The sequence below is a fragment of the Ictalurus furcatus genome, chromosome 1 (assembly GCF_023375685.1).
Source record: "Ictalurus furcatus strain D&B chromosome 1, Billie_1.0, whole genome shotgun sequence".
NCBI classification, from domain to species: Eukaryota; Metazoa; Chordata; class Actinopteri; order Siluriformes; family Ictaluridae; genus Ictalurus; species Ictalurus furcatus.
In genome coordinates, this window is record NC_071255.1 from 20,120,292 (window position 1) to 20,138,019 (window position 17,728).

The 17,728-nt window shown below is 39.0% G+C and overlaps 1 protein-coding gene across 1 annotated transcript in view; it reads right to left on the bottom strand.

Moving 5' to 3' along the window:
- The window catches only part of ascc3 (activating signal cointegrator 1 complex subunit 3), a 176,134-nt gene extending 168,650 nt beyond the window's left edge, over nt 1-7,484 (bottom strand). Inside the window, exon 1 of the mRNA XM_053631683.1 lies at nt 7,422-7,484. The gene's annotated coding sequence lies outside the window, so the exon portion shown is untranslated. The remainder of the gene's footprint in view (nt 1-7,421) is intronic.
- Between the last annotated feature and the right edge of the window lie 10,244 nt (nt 7,485-17,728).

A 17,728-nucleotide genomic window follows, 5' to 3' on the forward strand; every position in this document is an offset into this window, starting at 1 on the left:
ATTTAAACATGGCTTAAGTGCTTTTGGTCAGCAGTGCTCAGATTATTTGTTTATACCATTACCACATGCATGATGCCAAATCATAAGAGCTGTTCCATGCAAATGTCAACCTTACCTTTAAAAAATAAAGTTCTTAACAAAAGAGCAAAACCCTTTTTAAAGTTGTCCATTTAGGTCTGTATTTTACTGCATTAATTTGCTGTAATAGACATTTTAAGGAAATTGCCATGTTTATCCACCACAGACGAGATGTGCACCAACACTAAAATGACATTTTCAACCAGCCATAAGTCACGTTTCAAAAAGAGGGTTCAAAAACCTCTTTTAAAAAAAAAACTTTATATTGACAACAAGCATTTTGCAGAAAGAAGGACAAATGTCTGAAAAAGAAATACACTCACTTTGTCATAACAGCGACGCCTTTTCAATGTATAAGGGCTATATTTAGGAAGTCACTTCAGTAACGTTTTCATGATTAAGTTTAATAATTACTAAAACAAATAAATGAAAACTTTCGGTACAAAGCTATATTATGTCCATGCTAATTATGATGAACAACTCATCTCCCTTCTTTGCTCTGAACAACTATAATAATGCGTTACGGACGGACACGTCATATTAAATCATACGTGCATCACTGGCGCACATTTGTTTACCATGATATTGCTGTTAGATGACTGACTTATATTACCGTGATCTGTTTCTGACTTATACTGTATATTGGAGCATTTTAGAAATGTAGTTAATTCATTTAGGCTATTCTAGTAACATTTTAGAAATTATATTCGAACAACAACAAGAACACCATGGGGATTTACAGATCGCTACAATGTTATCGTTCTTATAAATGAGAGAGTGTGTGCATGTGTGTGTGTATGAGAGAGAGAGAGAGAGAGATGAACAGGCGTGCACATACAGTATGTTCACTCAGCTGATCGCTTACATTCTACTAAAAGAACACACCTCTCGCAATGACGTGTTTTCCCCTCGCTCTTTTTCACGCACGCCCTCACCTTTTTGTAGACATCTGTTTAACACAGATCGTGTCACTGCTTCTTTTTTCCTCCTCGTAATTAGATAGAATCCATATGACAGCCGTTATTAGACGTGGTTAAAACACAACTACTGAAATTGTTAATATTTGCCAGGGGCGTTAGCTGGACTGTTAATCATCCAGGGCTGAACCCAGATCAAAAAACTTTTAAACACCTATTTCAAAATAGACTGTTTCCCTGCATTTTTTTTTCTTGCATGTGCGAGCTAATTGCTTAAAAAATTTTAAAATTTGACAAAAAGTTGGATTCATCATAAAACTTTCCTCGGGTGTTATTACTGTTTGCAGGACTACCAGACCAATAAAATTATTAAACTGTTTGGCTATCTAACATGAGACTAGGTTAGTTTGGTTTTGTTAGCCAAGGTGAGAAACAACCAAGGCCTTAACCACATTTGAACAATGGGGTGGGGGACCTAACCATTTGGTGGGGGTGGAAACACAAATGTAATGGTCCTTTTTGCTTTAGAATATTTCAGATGTACTCACTCTCTACCCCCAGGCAGACCTTTCATCTTATTATGCACAGATATAGTGAATAATATGTTCCAAACAGTAGAGCAGACCAAATATGAATTACCAAAACATCCACTGTGTATATACTGCTAACTTTTCTCCTGTTCCTGTCAGCTTACCCTTTTTTCTGCTATCCCAAAGAAAACATTTTTATATAATGAGTGTCTTTTCATTATTGTCTTTTCATTATTGTAATAATGTCTCAGTAAAACGACATGACTGTGTCAGCTAAGCACCAGATAATATTACTTACACAAAATTATTTTCTCACCCTCAAGCTGTTCCAGACCTGTATGATGTTTTCAGTGTAACACAAAAGGAGAATTTCGAAGAATGGTTACACGGCTATACAGAAAAGCAGTCCATATGACACAAAGCTCTATAGTGCACCATTAAAGCTCATGATCTTCTGACATTTTATGGAATAGAGCTGCAATAGAGTGGATCTTCTTTTATGTTATGAAAAGTAACAGTATTTGGGTTTGGAATGACATAAGGGTAAGTAAGTGATAACAGAATTTTTAGATGAACTATCCCTTTAACTTTTTGAGCACAGAAATGACAAGGTCACACAGACTAGCATCAAAATACAATGATTGCAGACACTTGGGGGTTTATTGTCCAGAAAAGAGAATTAAAGGAATAATAATTTAAAAAATGGTTAAAGAAATTTGCAAATAATATATTTTTATTTTGATAAATGGCTCTGTCCTAACCACAACCTAAAACACACATGAGTCAAATCCACACGTTTTACCATGTTCTAGTTTAAGTCTGAGGACGATAACTCTCCCACTTTTAGTTTTATGAATCATTTTCTAAGATAAGTGAATTTAGTGAAAGGCTACATCCATTCACAACATGCACACATTCATTGTCCATCTTCTGCCTAATATACTGAAAACTGTAACAACAAGGCTGCGGTCAATACTGCCAATTTGATACGGCACCTAAAAACTAAACATTCAACAGAATACAGCGAGTTCGCTCGAGTAACTTGGGCAAAGTCTGCACTGAAGCAACACACACTGGAGGATACTTTAAAAAGGAGAGAGAAATTTCCTCTCCTGGAATTGTTAAGATAAGAGCCATGGAACTTAATTGGTTACTTTGGGGTGTATTTAAATAAATAAATAAATAAATAAATAAATAAAATTACAAAAAAAAAAAAAAAAACACACACTATAAAGAGCAGCTCGGATTCAGGCTCGGATTTTTTCTTAATGCATTGCAGAGCTATTCAGTTGTGAAGCATATACATTGGATTGATTTTAACGTCCTTGAACTGTGAAGCTAGCACTAGGAAAGAATAAATATCAGATCAGCAGTCTGATGCTCAATATTAAATGACTCAGATCAACATATGGGGCAAAAAACTTGATCAGGACATCCGTAAATACCGTGGTTGAAGGAGAAAGAGTTGCTCTGCTGTAATATCAGCACAGCTCTCGGGGTCAGACCACAGGGTGAATATAGGGGCTTTACCTCAAGCTATGTTCATCTCAGAGGTATTAGCTAGCTAAAATACAGAGAGAGCAAAACTATCATGTCTGATCAGTAATATACTGAATAAAATGCACATACATAACAACTTTGAAGTAAAAATACACAGGGAAAAAAAAACTCACACCAAGTCAAACTAACTGCCCACTTGCACAAAATCAACTGACTAGTTAGAGAACAAATAAATGCCTTACCTGTTTAGCAAAGAAAAAGCTCAAATGTTATCTCACCTAAACCTATTTTCTTATTATTGATTATATTGGACTTGATCACTCTCTCATTTGTCTGACTGCCTGAGGCTCCTGCCAGTCAGGATGTAGTCATGCTTCTTTTGTGTTTGACGTTGACACGTGATGATATTTGATGTAGCCGCGTTGGTGTATGACATATACACACAATTTTCTCACAGATTTTGACCCAACGCCCCCGGCATGCCACTGACTGAGCATTACAGATACCCATTACAGGACTGTCAGGGCAACTCAGAAACATCATATTATACACTATTTTTTCCTCACTGACTCGGTAATCATGTTTTTTCCATCGTAAATTCCCACAGTACCACATTCTGAAAAACAATATTTTAATTTAAAATAAAAAATGCAACTTAATGGAGTATATACAACTAATAACAAAGCAAACGAGTTACAATATGAGTAACAAAAGATCAGAAGATCTCAATCTCAATGAGATGGAAATAGTAGAATATCTTCACATCACACAGCGCTAATTTGTATATTAGCATAAAATCTCAAAAGAAAAAAAAAAAAACACTCCATCTACATCTTCAAATACACAAAATTTGGTCTGCACTGTATTCCAACAAATAAGATGTCTTTAGTCTGATCTTTAATTAAATTAAGCATTTAATAGTTGACTAGATCACTGGTTTGACTTTTAACAGCTGCATTTATGAATTTCAGAAGAATAACATGTATCGGTGTGTGTCAGAGGGAGCGAGACATAAAGGGAAACTCATTCTCCAGCTAACACTGTGTAATAACTTTGAAAGAGTCAACAGAAAAGCTATTAGAAAGCTGCACATTGGAAACGCATTTTTAATCAGTCAGGATGGAGTTTGCTTGGATGAGCAAACTGGATGAGTAAAGAATGTACTTACTCTGAGTGAACGTGATTGGTAAGGAATAGACTTCATTATTTGGCTTTTCCGGAGGAGCTCCAATATGCTGAATTATATGTCTTACAAAGAAAGAAACTAGGCCATAATTCAGAATGGGGTTTGGCGTAACACACGTTTACGAATTCAACCTAAAACTGTGGTGGGCAAAATAAAGGAGACATCCCACAGAAAAGTTGTGATTTCAGACGCAGCTGAGATATAGGAGGCTAATCACTAATTAGCAGCATTACATAAAAACTGTATACACTGTAGCAGCAGTTTTTGAAGCAACATGAAACAACTACATAGGTAAAGTTAATCACGGCAAACTTTGATGTTGACTTGACAAAGCCGGTCTGAAAGTTCTAAATAGTTATCAGTTTGAAATCTGAAGGTAATGTGCAGTTTTAAGAAAGAGAGACAGATAGATAGAGTGCTAGTACTTGCAGCATTAAATAGATAGTTAGGGTGCCAGTACTTGCAGAGTTGGATGGATAGATACTTGTAGCTTTAGATAGATAGACAGATAGACAGAGAGATACACAGATAGACAGACAGACAGACAGAGATAGATAGATAGATAGATAGATAGATAGATAGATAGACAGAGATAGAGAGATACACAGACAGACAGAGAGATAGATAGGCAGAGAGATAGATAGATAGATAGACAGATAGATAGCTAGACAGATAGATAGATAGATAGATAGATAGATAGAGAGAAAGACAGAGACAGATAGATAGAGATAAATAGATAGATAGATAAACAGAGATAAAGAGATAGATAGACAGACAGATAGATAGACAGATAGGCAGAGAAATAGATAGACAGATAGATAGATAGATAGATAGATAGATAGATAGAGCGATAGATAGAGATAAATAGATAGCTAGACAGACAGATAGATAGATAGATAGATAGATAGATAAACAGAGAGATAGATAGACAGACAGACAGACAGATAGATAGACACATAGATAGATAGACAGACAGACAGACAGAGAGATACATAGAGATAGACAGACAGATAGATAGATAGATAGGCAGATAGATAGACAGACAGACAGACAGATAGAGATAGATAGGCAGATAGATAGATAGATAGATAGATAGATAGATAGAGAGAGAGAAAGTGAGAGTCTCTGTTAAAGGTAAATTGACAGTAAGAGGGAGAGAAGGGTCTTCAGGTCATCTCAGAAGAAATAATAATATTCTTATAAAGCAAAACAGTATGTTGGCTTTGTCAAGCCAAAATAATTAGGAATACTCCAAGAGGGAACAATGAATATCCAAACTGCACATACCTCTGACAGCAAAACAAGTAGCAGAAATTCTGGAAAACATGGACACGATGCAACAGCAAAGAGGAACAGTGCCTCAAGTCTAAACTCCACTGGAAGCGACTGACACTTGTTTCTCAACACTAAAAGACCATCCATCCATTTTCCATACCACTAATCTTACATCCTACACACTAATCTCCCCAAAGCACGGGGAGAACATACAAACTCTCCGCAGAAAGGGTAGGGGTGGAAATCGAAGCCCTAACCCTGGAGGTGTGAGGCAAACATGCTAACCATTAAGCCAGTGTGTAATCGAAGATGATTTGAACTATATTTGTTTACACTCGACTACAACTCGGTAGATTATCAATTAATCGCAGTCATGCATTGATATGCAAATCATCTTAAAACATTCGCCCACCAACTTCCTGTACCATTCTTCATTTATCCAAAAGCTTTTGTGACATTTCTTAATAATTGTCTGCAGTCGTGAAGCCTGTATGTTATGACAGGAAGAGTTTCGGTTGTTCGACTGGAGTAATAGCTGAAATTGTTTAAAAAAGGGTTTAAATGCATACTCTGCTTTGATTGGTCAGATGTCCCAGTCTGTTGTGATTCGTCTACCACTGTCAGCATGTTTCAAAAAGGAAACGCCCACTACCGTAACGAGTTTCGGTTCCGTCTGTTCGCGAGCAGACGATGAAGACCAGAGGCGGGGCTTTTTGTTACAAACCTACGTAAGTTAGTACAGGAAGTAAAGTCTGGAATCACTAACGACTCGTTTCAGCTGTTCAGAATCGCTTCCTTCTTTTAGGAGTCAATAACCCCGTCTGTCGTGCACTTTGATTTTTGAAACTTTGCAGACTTTCTACATTCACAAACAGTTCTATAACACACTACATGAAAGGTAATATTTGAAAAACCATAATAGGTGCACTTTAAGGTACGTTACTGGGCCTCTATCACACATAAAGCCTACATACAACATGTTATGGACTGCTAATCATAGAGGTCACATGTTGTATTAGAGATCTCATTCTATGATATGAGAATATCGTACCTATGCATGTAGAGCGCACACTATTTTGAGTGCGAGAACATCATGAAAACACTCACATCTCTGTCATTTATACACAGATCATTCATCAGGGGTAACTGATCATAATTACTACAGACATCACACATCAGTATTATAACAGACCTCCTGCAGGAAGAAGAAGAAGAACTGGGGGATTGAATCTTTTTTTGCTTTATATACAAGCATGTGCAAAGAGACTTTAGGACAAAGATTTGTCCAGTAAATAAATACTTCATGTAACTTGCACTACTGGCTTGTGTGGTTTTACATGTTGGTTAATACAGTCATGTTTTTAGATAAGGTTATCATACCGTGAAAATATCAAACCCTTGCAAGAGCAAGCTTTTAACATCACAGTAATTGTATAGTTGTATGGATGCCAAAAGCAGCACAAAATTAAGCAGAACTTTTATCTAAGAACTCTACTAGCGTATATAACATAAATTATATAAAGCTCGAACTGAAACTAGTGTTAAATGTACATCTCCACCACAGTTAAGTCAGCTAGTTATCCTTTTACCTAGCTACTAGTTTAGTCACCGGCATCAAAGTCCACAAGGCTATTAATACACGCCTCTTTAGCCTCCTAGCTAACTAGTTTTCTTAAAGAACAGGGCATATGACAGGGCTTTACAGCCGGCTAGTTAATGTTATATATTAGTTATAGCTACATTCATTTACATATGTACTTTCAGAATGTCAGCATATTGCTGTTTCTCACACAGGTAGTTGTTTAGCCAGGGCTACAAACTAAGCATTTAAACATTACCGAGTTTTCCTCATATCTTAAAAAAATATCCATAACTTCAATGACATTTCAATTCTTAAATACACTGAAAAGCTGAAAGATATATCAGTCACCAGACCTCAGTAAGCAGCTCTCAATCAATCCAACGTGCAGTCAGTTTCAACAGCGAGCCTCAGCTAGCCGAACGCTGAGTGTGCGCAGAGACAGCGTGAGCCGCAAGGTGTTGTGGGTATTGTAGTGGTATAGGGTTCCCAGCTGCGTTAGTTGAAACAGAGAGTTTCGGTTTCATTGACTACAATACCCATACCTACGACGTATGCGGAAACATAAAGTAAATAGTGTGTCCGAAGCAAGAAAAAAGTTTGGAGACAGCAAGGCTGTCCGGTGAAATGACTGGTGGTGGGAATATGTTTATAATAATAATAATAATAATAATAATAATAATAATAATAATAATAATCCATCCATCCATCCATCTTCAATACCGGTTATCCTTCCTTCAGGGTCACGGGAATAATAATAATAATAATAATAATAATAATAATGATGATGATGGTAATGATGGTGATAATAATACCAATAAGAATTATAGTAGTAATAATAATAATAATAATATTTATTATTATTATTATTATTATTGTCGTCGTTGTTGTCAGGGAATAATCAATAGGCATGAAGAAATAAACTGAGAAAAAAACAATAAAATAAAATAATAATTGTGTTGCTTAAATTGGATTAGATTCCATTAGACTGGATTGGATTAGATTAGATTAGATTTGAGTAGATTAGATTAGATTGCTAACTCACAGCTCCAGGGTCCCCAGTTCGATCCTGAACCAGGTTACTGTCTGTGCAGAGTTTTACCTGTTCTTCCTGAGTCCATGTGAGTTTCCTCAAAGTTTTCCTGTTTCCTCCCAATTCCCAAAAGCATGCCATTAGGTCTGCCTCTAGTTGTGAATAAGTGTGTGAATGTGTGTTCACGGTGTCCTGCGATGGACTATGAGGGATACTGGTAATACAAGACAAAGTCAGACACAGTCAGGGAAAAGTTAACACATAGGCTATTGTAACCAAATGCATCACAAATAAGATTTATTGGTTTAAGCAACAAATTACAGAACCTGGGATCAGTTCTGAATCTATGTCACAACCTTCACCAGACTGGCTAAGTCCACATGTTTTAGCTATATCAGTACAGTAGGGTGAAATATTAAAAATCATTTAGTTCTGTTTTACCTTTTATTGATGTAATCATCTATAGAAATGGCCGTATTTTAGTATTTAATCACAGACCAAGCCCTTCATGATGAAAGGGATTGTGTGTCTGTTGAATGACAGGGCTATGTCTCCAGGAGGTTAAAGCTCCCGGAAGATCCACCTTTCATGAACATATCTGAGGGGAGGTCAAGCAAAGAGAGTTCCTCTTGTAATTTGTACTCTATTCATGATGTTACTATAGGGGTTAGACAGCTTCATGGGTTGGATGAGATTGGGCCCAAGATGTTGATGGCACTGGAGAAGGTTGAGGTTGTTGGTTAACCTACCTGTTCAGTTTTGCCTGGAGATCTGGGGCAGTTCCTGTGGACTGGCAAAATGGGACAGTGGTCCCTATTTAAAATAAATAAATAAATATATTTTTAAAAAAATGACCAGTGGGTGTGTTCCAGTTTTAGGGGAATCACACTCCTCAGCCTCCTGAGGTGTGTGAAAAGTCTGTGCCAGGGTTCTAACAAGGAGACTCCATCTGATAGTTAAACCTAGGATTCAAAATAAAAAATGCATGTTCTGCACAGGCTGTGGAACAGTGCACCAGCTCTTAAATATTGCACAGCTTTGTGAGGGGTCATGGGAGTATGATAATCCAGTCTACATATGTTTTGTGGATTTGGAGAAGGCATATGATCGTTTGCAAGTCTGCCTCCTGATTGGCTCCCAGTTGAGCTGTATCGCGGACATGCCACTGGAATTGTCCTCAGACAAGAAGAAAATTACACTGAGAGACTGTGAGAGAGACTTTGATCAAGAATACAGGAGATAGGCATGGAGTAAAATGTTGAACCAGAACAAATTGCCAGTGGGTAAGAGGGTACAGGAGGCATCAAAATGATAGCCAAAGTGCATTTAGCTACAACACCAAAAATGGCTGAGTGGATAGAAGAGTAATGGGAACGGGATTAAAAACCTATTGATCTAACACTGCAATCATGCCCTCACATTATATGAGCCTGTGTTTAACTCAGGTTTACACTGAGAAGAGACTGAGGTAAAGAGGGGGCACTTGGGAATGAGGTATAGAATAGCAATAGCAATGTCCTGACGAACTGCCTCCTGCATCTAGGGTCAATCCTATCAGATCTACTTCTCTACCTTAAAATGTCCCAATACCCCCCCCCCCCCCACACACACACACACAAACACTCTCTCTCTCTCTCTCTCTCTCTCTCTCTCTCTCAGAATTGACTCTAGACTACAGCAGCCTCACCAATAGGCAGTACACCATTCACATGAAGGGACATAGGCTCATTGCCAGAGAAACAAGCAAAAAATAGAATTCAAGTAATTACATTTAATCCATTCGTTTCAGTTATGATTTGGAGCATGTTGAAAACGTCTAAATGGATCTAATCAGATCTATCCAAACAAAAATTCATCAATCTCTTTTGAGATCTCCAATTGGATGTAAATTAAAGTTGTGTTCAAAACACGCAGAACACATCTCATACAAAAAATTTAGACACCCACGGTCATTTTTCACAGTTCCTACCTGAACAAATCCATAAACAAACATAGCGATACATTTTCAGAAAGTCATTATGCTCTAATAGACCACACATATGCTCTAACACAATCATGATGAGTTTGGACTTTTCCATAATCCATTAGCTTAGTTACATGCATAAGTCTTAGTTTTAAAATATACATTGAAAATAAATGTACATCAGTGTACTGACCGGTGATGAAGGGTAGAAGACAAGTAACACAAAATAGTCTCTAACTATAATATCTGATCAGCGCTGATACTGTGTACAATTTGTACAAAGCAAGAGATGAGCTACAGTTAGTAACTGTATATCTATAAAGTACATCTGTATGGCCAATGATGTGCTACAATATGCTACTAGAAAATGAGTATATGTTTGATCTAATTAATCCGTCTCTAATAATATTTTGTATAATAACTTGAGATTAGCAGGAAAAAAAAAAGATGTATATTTTTAGATGATAATGCACGCAGCCTTCTTGCTTACAATTCCTCACTGCACACACCAGGAGAACGGGAGTGAAAGAAACAGCAGACACATTGTTAGCCAAAATAAGTCTCAGAGAGCCTGCTGTACAGCCAGACTTCTCTCACAAGGGAGATGGTCATTACCTCAGTAAAACACCAGACACTCGCAGGAGAAATACAACAAACCTCCTGCATATCAGGAGAAATTATGCCTGTTCGCTCTCCTCCTTTGCCCCCTTGCTAGACAGTGTGAATTCTCCCTCCAGTTTTCTACAGCAGCTTATTTTTCTTAGCTGACCATAAGTCACAATATCCCATAGCATAAACTATCCAAAATCCAATCCAGTCAATATCAACAGTATACCTACATCTCATCCACAACCCCCTTAAATGTTTGTCATATACTATAGTGTAGATGTATACTTGCTGTAGTATATTATAATTTAAATCTCTGCAACCCTTAAGCTGAGGACATAGATAATAGCATTGGCCTCTTGAAATGTGCTGACATGGTTCCCATCAAGCCAGCGCTAAATTACTCCCTGCTCATCCTCCTCCATCTGTTTATTCAGACCTTTTGTTGTCTCATTTTGTAAATGCATTACTGTAATCAATATCTTCATTTGCCTCATCGTTCTAATAAAGAACTTACAGGTAGAGGTATATGTGAAGCTGAACTATGGGCATAATGACGCCTAAATGAAACACTTGAATGTATTTGCAAAATCTAAAGTATATCAGAAGAAGGTTTTTTTTTTCTGCCTTCCTGTTTGATTGTATCTTCTGTGGCATTAAGAGGGGGTTGAAGGGGTTGGGGGAATGACAAATGATAGGTGGTGAACTTGTCATGTGCATTATTTTTATTTATTATTTGTTTTAACATGGATGAAGCTCAGCTGAGGCCGAGGCTTAAAAAAACCTGAAAAATATCTCAAGATTACACTTAAATAGTAAAAATCTAATACATGGTATCACACTTGCAAATTCACAACAATCTGTATGATTCACTTCACATGGAACGGTTAGAGTATGGGTAAAGATGGTTTAGGATCGGGGTTACTGTTTGTATCTTTTCTTATGACTTCATTTATCAACAAATGTTTGAATTCATACAAATTCAAACAATATTTTAAATTAAAGTAACTGCATAAAGAGAAAGTGAAACAAATATGCAGGCCTTGTGTAAATATGATGCCAATTTTTATGGATTTGATTGATTGATTTAAATGTATTTAATAAATAAAGCTAAATTGAACATAGTTTTACTGGATTGGTAATCAAGCAAAAAAAAAAGGAGTCAGAAATTTGTAAGGTTTAATGAAATGGTAACCTCCTCTCCTACACCTGCAAAAAAAGCTAACATACAACTACAAGTACTATCAACTGCAATATAATTTAATGGCAGAAGTTCCATATAACACTCACTTATCATCATTTTATTGCACACAAATGTGTTTAATGTAGTAAACTTGCAATTTTTGTAAAAAAAATAAAATAAAATCTTCAAGACTACATTTAATAAACACAGACTAAATGATTTGTTATTGGTAACACAAATTTCTGAGATTGTGGTTAAGAGAGTTACATGCTAGGTACGTTTACATGCCCCCATTTTCTTCAATCTGAATGAATTCAGTCTGACGGCAGATTCTGAAAGTACTGTTTATATGTACCCTAAACATTGCAGTCCGATTCAAATATTTGTTTACATGTGCATTACATATATTCGGAACAAAACTTCTGTGCAAGACGTAAGACTTAAATAAACACATGCACCACTGCACTGCGCATGTGTACAAGGTATTTTTGAATCCAATTAAGAAAATAGACTGATTCAATAGTTTACATGGCAATTTTTTTTCCTATTTACTGGATTATTTCAGATCTACACCACCCTTTTCACTTTCTATGTTTACATGCACCCATTTTCGACAATCCGAATGAATTCAATCCGACTGCAGATCTGTTTATATGTACCGTAAACATTGCAATCTGATTCATATATATGTGCATTATATGTATTCCGAACAAAGCTTCTGTGCAAGCGCACAGCGTACAGCGTCTGTCGTCATGCCAACCATACAATAGCAGAGAAAGAAAGCCATGGACATGACATCAAATTACCTAGTAGGATTTTTTTTTTTGCTTTGTTGACATATATAAACATATGTCAGCAAAGTTTTTTCCCCAAATTTTACTCACTTTACTTGGCCAACGAAGAAAACTACACAGAGTTACAACATCCTGTGTGGCTTCACCACATTACACTTATGCATTGTCCACCTCCAAGAACCTGCCAACTCTGGATGAAGGTACGAATTCATGATTGGTGGGAGAGAGTTGTTCTTAAGGAGTTTACAGACGTGGAATGGAAAGAGAATTTTCGAAAGACGCAACGTTCTTTTTTTTGTTTTTTGTAGTGTTATGAAAGAACACGAGCCCTGCAGAATGTACAGTGCGTGCCCCCATTCCCTTAATGTGTGTTGTCATTGCTTTATATAAATTAGGTTCTTACGCTGAGTATCGAGTGATTGGCACAATTGCACTGCACATGTGCACAAGGTATTTTTTAATTTGATTGAAAAAATAACAAGATAATAGCATGAATAGGACTGAACCATCAATCGGATTACTATCAGATTTTGGCTGCATGTAAACGTAGCCAATCTGATCGAAACTTCATTGTGATCGAGCTCAACTGGATCGATTAAGGTGTTTACATGAAGGCTTTTCAATCTGATTGGGCAATCAATCCAATTACTAATGGATTACATGGTAACCTACCTAATGAAGTACAGTATGTGAACAAATATTTTTTTCGGGAACATAATTTTTATCTTGTTGTACTTTAATTGTTTTGAACAAACAAACAAACAAAACAAAAGCACACCCTTTAGCATAATGCATTTCTGCTACGCACCGACCCTGTGCAAATGCTGCATATGAAAACCAGAGATTATCATTCTGTACATTCGTATGTACAGAGCAAATATTAGAGTCTGCCACAAAGTAATACCACACAGTCCCTGATAGAGCAACATTCCTTGCTCTCAGCCAGAATAATAAAAAACCCTCTCACTGACTGCTGCAGGGAAAGGGGTCATTTGTTTGTGTCGGTACACCCTGCTAATGTTCTTCCAGAATGCCTCATGCTGCCGTCTCTGCAGCTCTAGATACCTATCCTAATTATTCATGTTGTGAAGTGTGCTATGTGGAAAAGGCCTTATCCTAAGTAGCAGCCGCAAGTGGATACATCTTAATAACTCACCCTGGAAATGTGGCATCCAGAGCGGAGGGCATCAATTTTCATAAAGGCACTGAATAGGGGCATGTGCATGTGTGTAGCAGTGTACGTTTGGTGTGATTTATTCCTGTCTTCTAAAATAATCCTGAAGTTTAGACAAACTATTTTATACAGCACAATGTATACATTGACCATAAATTTAAATGACAAATTGGAAAGTGTGAAAAAAAAAATGTTCAAATAACAAATGCCCAAATAATTCATCTTGAGGACAGCCTATAGTATTTGTAAGATATCAATTTAGCACTATTTTAGTGAAAACAATTACAATCTAACTACATGTCCATTAAATGTTGTATTCTTCATTTCTTGACCTAACTGTCAGTTACACAATGTCACGTGTCGTGACGTAACAGATAAGGCAGGATGCAATCGCAGTAAAACAGGTTTATTTAAGAGAGAGACAGGCAGACAAATCTAAAACGTGATCCAAAACGTAATCTACAAACATGCAAGAGGTCAGGCGATCGGCAAACAAGCATAAAGGGGCAAGGCAGGGATCAAGGTCGCGGTCATGGAAATACAGGGTCGAGGAACAAAACAAGAAACATGAACTATAGCGCGGGACTGGTAGCGGAGAAACCAGCGTGAACTAAACCAGCGTGAACTAAACTAACCTGAACATGAACCTGAACATGAACCTGAACATGAACCTGAACATGAACTAAGACTATGGTTATATATCGCGAGGACTCTAAACTAAGTGACTAACTCATTCAAACTACTCTAATATTCCGCGCCAAGTGCTGGGAGGTGCGCGGTATATATACACATACATAATCAGCTTCGTAATGGCTGACAGCTGAGGGCAATTCGGAAACACGTGACACAATAGCCAGTGACGGAACGGGGAGGAGACATAACAAAACATAACAAATGCACGTGTCCAAATGTCACGAATGTCAACAACGAAAAAGCAGGTGCTCGCGCACCTTGCACAGCAGCGTGCATTCACATGCTCTTCAGCACGCTGCTTAAAGGGGAAGTCGTGACAGAACCCCCCCCAAGGGCACTCCTCCTGGAGTGCCATGAAATATCCATCTCCATCAGCGGCCCCAGCCCCCTGGGCAGAATGTCCCAAGCAGAGCCAGGAGACCACACGACGTTTTTGGCGAAACAAAAAGGCAGAGCGACGTTCACGGCAGAGCAGGAAAGCAGAGTGACGTCCACAGCAGAGCAGGAAAGCGGAGCGACTTCCTCGGCTGAACAGGAAAGCGGAGCGACATCCTCGGCTGAACAGGAAAGCAGAGGAACATCCTCGGCTGAGCAGGGAAACAGAGCGACGTACTCAGCAGTGCAGGAAAGCGGAGAGACGTCCTCGGCTGAACAGTAAAGCGGAGCGACATCCTCGGCAGAGCAGGAAAGCAGAGCGACGTCCTCGGCGGAGCAGGAAAGCGGAGCGACGTCCTCGGCGGAGCAGGAAAGCGGAGCACTGTACTTGGTGGAGCAGGCAGGCTGAGCGAAGTCCTCGTCGGAGCATGAAAGCAGCGCGACGACCACAGCAGGGCAGGCGGGCTGAGCGAAGTCCTCGGCGGAGCATGAAGGCAGAGCGACGTCCCCTGTAAGGCCAGGGAGAGGAGCGTGGGTCTCCGTGAGGCCAGGGAGAGGAGCGTGGGTCTCCGTGAGGCCAGGGAGAGGAGCGTGGGTCTCCTCGAAGCAGGAGGGGGGAACGATGTTCGCCATGGAGCAGGGAGGCTGAGCGACGACCTCGGCTGAGCAGGGAGGCTGAGCGACGACCTCGGCTTTACGACGACCTCGCCTGAGCGACGTCCACGGCTGAGCAGGGAGGCTGAGACTCTGAGGTCACCAGGTGAACCTTGGGCATGGGCGGAACTTGGCTGTGCGTGTCAGCAGACTCTGGCGTGAGCAGAACTTGGCTGTGCGTGTCGGCAGACTCGGGCGTGAGCAGAACTTGGCTGTGCGTGTCGGCAGACTCGGGCGTGAGCAGAACCTGGGTGGTCGTGTCGGTAGACTTGGGCGTGGGCTGAACTTGGGCGACCGGGTCGGTAGACTTGGGCGTGGGCTGAACTTGGGCGACAGACTTGGGCGTGACCTCAGGGACTTGAGACTGGACTTGGACCTCAGGGACTTGAGACTGGACTTGGACCTCAGAAGCTTGAGACTTGACTTGGACTTCAGAAGCTTGAGACTTGACTTGGACTTCAGAAGCTTGAGACTTGACTTGGACTTCAGAAGCTTGAGACTTGACTTGGACCTCAGGGACTTGGTTGTTCGTGTTAACATCAACTTAGTGGCTCATCCGCTCATAATGCATGTGGAATGACAAATTGGAAAGTGTGAAAAAAAAAAACATGTTCAAATAACAAATGTCCAAATAATTCATCTTGAGGACAGCCTATAGTATTTGTAAGATATCAATTTAGCACTATTTTAGTGAAAACAATTACAATCTAACTACATGTCCATTAAATGTTGCATTCTTCATTTCTTGACCTAACTGTCAGTTACACAATGTCACGTGTCGTGACGTAACAGATAAGGCAGGATGCAATCGCAGTAAAACAGGTTTATTTAAGAGAGAGACAGGCAGACAAATCCAAAACGTGATCCAAAACGTAATCCACAAACATGCAAGAGGTCAGGCGATCGGCAAACAGGCATAAAGGGGCAAGGCAGGGATCAAGGTCGCGGTCACGGAAATACAGGTTCGAGGAACAAAACAAGAAACATGAACTATAGCGCGGGACAGGTAGTGGAGAAACCAGCGTGAACTTAACTAACATGAACCATGAACCATGAACCATGACATAAATTAAGACTATGGTTCTCTGTTGTGAAGACTCTAAACTAAGTGACTAACTCATTCAAACTACTCTAATATTCCACGCCGTGTGCTGGGAGGCGCGCGGTATATATACACATACATAATCAGCTTCGTAATGGCTGACGGCTGAGGGCAATTCGGACACACGTGACACAATAGCCAGTGAGGAGACATAACAAAACATAACAAATGCATGTGTCCAAATGTCACGAATGTCAACAACGAAAAAGCAGGTGCTCGCGCACCTTGCACAGCAGCATGCATTCACATGCTCTTCAGCACGCTGCTTAAAGGGGAAGTCGTGACACACAATATGTACAGATTACCCGAGTTTCACCTCACTGGCACACAAAGCTGCTCATTTCTCTAACCTTCAGCAGAGGAGATATGACCCATATGACACAAATGAGAACGCACTGCATAATGGATGATGGAAACATTGTCATTATTATGAATAAATTGCATCACTAAGGCCCTAAATTATTTCTGCAGTTTGCAGCAGATGATCCTGAACAAAGCATTTTGATCATCCATACTAAAAATACAATCAAGAGCTCCAGAAATGACAAATGAAAATTATGGTTAGTGCAAGGATTAGGACTAAAGGCTAAAATTCAATCAGGGTTAACATAAACATCAAGATTGTTGGTACTAATTACCTAGCAAAATTGTCAGGGTATACATTCACATTCTAACTGGCATAAGGAAATTTCTTCATTTGTAAAGATCATTTGGAACTCAGTACAACAGTCACTGACTGCCTTTAGTGACTGCAGTATAAGATCTTGATGGCTTGGACTGCTTTTTGACACAAGCTAGGGGCTGGACTCAAGGCTGTTGGTACATATATATATTTCTTTCCGTTAACATACTCATCTGTCAGAATGAATCACAGATGCGAGGATAAATTTAAATGAATGGAGGTCAATGTGGGATAGGTTAAAGCTGGTCCAAAAATAAATCTAGTGAGAGTCAGAGAAAGAGTTGATGCTTTCACCCCTTCCAGAGTATAATTATACCAGTGTGTTGATAGTCTAAAAGGGCTCCAGTAAATGGAATGAGATTGAAAGCCCACCATTCTAAGAAGTCACATTTTAATGGACACCC